This window comes from Euprymna scolopes, chromosome 23 (assembly GCF_053919585.1).
Source record: "Euprymna scolopes isolate OS-2025 chromosome 23, ASM5391958v1, whole genome shotgun sequence".
NCBI lineage: Eukaryota > Metazoa > Mollusca > Cephalopoda > Sepiida > Sepiolidae > Euprymna > Euprymna scolopes.
The window spans coordinates 24,101,692-24,106,833 of NC_136504.1; the positions used below are offsets into that span (position 1 = coordinate 24,101,692).

Below are 5,142 nucleotides of genomic sequence, written 5' to 3' on the forward strand. Positions count from 1 at the left end.
AACGATCAAATTATATTGAAACAAAAACGTGACATACCAACGAAAGAAAATAAGACACAAGGTCGTTTTTAATGTCAGGGAAAACCAACTCCCCCAAAAAGGGAGCACACTAGCAATAACCAAATAAATAGAAACTGTCTCAGTATGAAGGGTTTCCCCTACATTCACCAAGGACCAATTAACTTAATTTAAGTGAAACATCAGAGCAGATACAACACTGTGATCTTGGCACGAACAAAACCGTGATATACCGCCGCGCAAATCGACGAACATGCCTACGGAAAATTCTGACAATGAGCACACATAAAACGCGACGAAAACGTGACGAACCAAAATGCTGTAAGAAACCAAAGCGTTACGGACGACGCGACGGACACAGCTTAAGAGATATGCCAATAATTTCTGAATGCAGATTTTTCTAAAAATCTTACATAATATTTGAATATGAAAGGTAGCCGTAGAAAGTGCAGAGAAACCGAAGCGCATCAGCGTAACGAGAATAAAAGCAAAGAGTTTTTGGAATGTGCGAAGGTTGCAAAGATGGAAGGGAAGTGGAAACAATGGAGAAAGGTCCACTGTAGTTCGCAGCCTCGGTCTCCATGACATTGTAGAACTTCAAGTTTATTCAGTCAGTCGAACTCGTGTTTAACCTTGGTCGGCAGCGTCGGGCCAGGTTCAGGGTCGAAATGTTGCCGAGTAGCATATAAAACGAGAATGAGAGAGAGAAAAAAAGAAAGAGACAGAAGGAGAGAGAATGAGAAAAAATACAAGAGAGAAAAGGAGAGAGAAAAAAGAGAAAGAAAGTGAGTGTGAGTGAAAAAAAAACAAGAGAGACGGAGAAAGAGAAAGAGAGGGAGATAGATAGATAGATAGAGAGAGAGAGAGAGCGAGAGAGAGAGAGAGAGAGAGAGAGATGGTAATGGCGGTCGATTCACACGGGAAATCCGACGTCATTGCACGCCGAAAACGAGGCTGGATGTTACAGTTGGGATGAAGGCGGTCGCAGAGGAAGATGGTATTTGCACACTTTGGCGCTATGGCGAGGATTGGGCGGTTCGTACGTTTATCTTTCTTTGAACCGTGTTTATGTTCGTTCAAACACTACTACTGTAACTACCACAATCAATAATATCACTACTACTACTACTACTACTACTACTACTACTACTACTACTACTAATACTACTACTACTACTAATAATAATAATAATATTAATAATACAACTACGTCGTTGTTCTTGCTTCCCCAGTAAACATGTTATTTAAAATTATATATACCAAGCGATGTATTTATACGACAACCATGTGCTTCCCACGTGAGTGCGTCGTTCCCTGTGGAGTCAAATCGAATAAACGGTAAAAGGTAAGTATATACTAGCGTGGATAGCTGTTTTCAAAGGGCTTCATATTAATTGGAAGCATTGGGAATATTTACTAGTGCAAGATACGAGATTAAACATATTTGCGAAAAATAAAATAGCATATTGTTCTTTAAAGCACTGTGGTGGAATCCAGAACTTTGATAAGTTTTTTTTTTTATTGAGTAGATTTGAGAAGGTTATTTAATCAGTTAAATGTACTCAAATGTATTGCACTTTTAGATCTGTTATTTCTGACTATTATGATTATCACAACCAGACACAACTAATACGGTTTGATCAATTTAACACCTGTTTTCATAAAATCACTAAGGTTAAGCAACGTTAAATCTGGTGAGTATAATGTGGGTGATCATTTAAGAATATACTAGGAGCTGAATATCGGAAAACGACGACATCTACCTGCACCACCCCCCACCCCAGAAAAAATAATGTCGTTAAAATTATTTCGCCCGAGATAGATATCCATATTATTTGCGATCGCTGGTGAATTTTCTCCTTCGGAAGTAACTTGCTGAATACACTCATGGGTATATGTCGCATCAAAATATAAATAAGAAGCAAACCAATCCCATGAGATTCGCTGTCTCCCAAGGAACCATTTGAAAGATGCAAACGGATAAGCTCTAACAAAATTTATATAATCAAATTATTCGGTTAAGGTGGAGATTACGCGAAAATAGTGTTTATATAACTAAAGTTATGGTCCTGGATATGACCTTAAACTATATCCGATGATGAGGCCCCAGCTTGCGGGCTCTGGGGAGTGTGGAGCCACCCTTTAATTGTCATTGCTCCCAGGTCCACTCTGCCCCGGAGTGGTAGTACCTGTTAGGGTCCCAACTATGGGTTAAATAGAAACTGACTTGCAAAAAACAAATATATTCTATTAAAAATTTTTCTTCAAAATCACCGGATTCGGCATTAAATAACCTGAAAAGGGTTGATATGCCGTAAAACAAAAACAACCAACCAACATAACTAAAATTATGAGTGTTGGCTTCGGTGGCCCCTAAACTTAGTATTTTATTTTGGCACTAACCATTCCCATATTCAACTTCCATCTGTTTTGTTTTTGACATCACACTTAAATAGCACTCCCACTTATAGAGCGAACTGCTTGTTTTATAACTATTAGGAAAAACAGTGAACAGTCAAACAATTAGTATATGGTTGGGAAAAGGCTATTAACATTATGTCTTTTTTTACACCTATAGACACAATTGGAGGAACATCGATTTTCCACCTAAAAAACGATCGATGCTTGAAACTAAAGGTAATACAAGCATCTAGTAATTATTGCTTTCGTTAAAAACTTACACACTCTCTCTCTCTCTCTCTCTCTCTCTATATATATATATATATATATATATATATATATATATATAGTAATCCACATACAGTACTGTTTAGCTGTTTCACAGCTAATCAGTGCAGCTAGACAGGCAACTGCCTCAAGCCAGGATCGAAACGCTATACGGCTGATGCCGTGTGGGTAATGAATTAACGATCTTTTGACATAGTTCAAATATCTCCGCTCGATCTATTTACACACAGACCGTCGCTTAATACGCTAATGGCAGTTTGTATATCACTTCCCAATATGCTAAACCCAAGATAGGGAGCATTATATATATATATATATATATATATATATATATATATATATATATATATATATAACTACTTCATTTACTCACATAAAATTAATATACGAAAGTATAGATTTATGCGTAAACTTTAAGCATTTACTTCAAAAGTGTTCAATACATAGGTAGAGCTAGTTAGTATTTAATAAAATATATATGGCGATTAAGCTACACTGAATATTCGGCGTTTCATCAATTCTAGGATTCGTCAGGCTTATGCGCGAATTCTGTGGTTTTTTATCGTTTTTATATGGTCCTCTTCTGTTGAGGATTTTAGTTAGCCAATAAGCTTTCTAGTATCCACCGCGCCCCTTTCTATCAGCCAATGGGCATGCATTTTATCGAACAAAGGATCTGTTTTAAAACTAGTTTAGTGGTTTAAGGCAGACATTTTTCTTATATATTTAAATATGCATATTTCAAGTTTGTAGATCAAAAATTTGTTGAGTATATAGGTTGAGAATTGGCCTCACACACATTCTCACTTATATATATATATATATATATATATATATATATATATATATATATATATATCGCTGTATCCTGCCACGCGTTGCTGTGGCTCAAATTGGTGCAATGAAAAATTTCCAAATTGAGAAAATGCCTGTTTCTAATAGGTTTAATTCTCCATTACGTATGGGTACACAGTTCCATTTTCTAAGCTGATATAGAGATTGTCTGTTTTGCTGACTCTTGAGCACGTAAGAAATTGTCCATGTGAAAAAAAAACAGTGTGTAGCTGTAAGTCACACAATTGTAAAGATTGTTCCCTGGGGTTTGTTGATGGTTATTGCAAACGACAATGCAATTAGAAAGTGCAATTTTCTAAAGTGTAATGGTGTATCCGGTGGAATCATGCATGAAATGAAGATATATTCCTGTTAAGATTGTTGTTTCTATGATATTGTTTGTTTGTTTTTTTACTGCAAGCCATGTGCCATTGCAAAGCTTAGACTGGTTTATATTTCACAACATAATAATTAGTACGCAATTTTCAGTTGCATTACAGGCGGTGACATTCCTGGAAAATTTAGCTGCTGGATAATAAACCACTTTACCTGCTTCCACAAAAGTGTCGATGGATTTGTATGTGACTACCTCAATTGGAATGTTACGTTGAATAATAGCATTAAGTTCGTGGAAGTCTTTGTATTGAGCTGCAAGAATAGCTCGTTCTTTCAGCCAAGTGCAAGTCGTATAATTAATCTGAATATCTGGAAAAACCCTTTCTTGCCAACTTTTTTTTTGATGTAATAAAATTACAGAAGTTAAGAGTCAATGAATTTTGCCCTTAACTTGGATCAGCCGGCACTTTTCCGTACCTAATTTCCAACAAGTGATACAAAAATGCCTGTGCGGATCGAGCAGTCTGCAACTGGATACGCATCTTTCGAGTTCACGTTAATATCTTCACATGGCACCAAAAAGTAGAGTATTTGAGGCAAGCATTTATTTCATCTGCTGGTATTGACTGAGGAATTACAAGTAACATTTGTCTTAATTCTCCTGCGAGCAATATTACTGAATTCCTAAATGGTCTGACATTGCCACGCAAATCTTGCAAGAATCGAACAGGAACCTCAGGTGATTTTTCCGTGTAATTGTGCATTCATCCTAAACAATAAGTTTGTATTTCTGCAATAGTTGTCTCCATATTGAATTTTTTGGAGATGTTGAACATGAGATTTTTGAAAAATTGAATGTTTAATAGTAGTTTCCAAGTAGAATGAGTAATTCTTCTACTTGGTAGCAAGGTCACAAGTATTCTGCATGCAGCAAGGGCTAAGGCTATGTCCTTTTGTCACCGAATAGTTGCCAAAATCCATTTAATTAGAAAGATTTTACTAGTTATTGCTGGTGCTGTTCAAGCTAGCAGTAATTTCCAAATAACTTCTCGTCTCATAGTAAGTAAATTAGGTGAATAAAATAGGATTTATCGTTTTTTTTTATAGTGCCTCATTCACTGTAATTAAATTAAGAGACTAAAATAGGATGAGGGATTAGGGATTGATAATTAGGGAGGAAGATAGAGAAATAGAGATAGCAAAAGAGAAAGTGAGAGGGAAATATAGAAAGAGAAGGAGATAGATCGAGAAAGACGGATTGAGAAA

The 5,142-nt window shown here is 36.2% G+C and overlaps 1 long non-coding RNA gene across 1 annotated transcript in view; it reads left to right on the top strand.

Annotated features, from left to right (window-relative positions):
• The first annotated feature begins 687 nt into the window (after window positions 1-687).
• The window catches only part of LOC145245692 (uncharacterized), a 21,890-nt gene continuing 17,435 nt past the window's right edge, over window positions 688-5,142 (top strand). The window contains exon 1 of the long non-coding RNA XR_013863009.1: window positions 688-1,053. This is a non-coding gene — a long non-coding RNA (uncharacterized LOC145245692). The remainder of the gene's footprint in view (window positions 1,054-5,142) is intronic.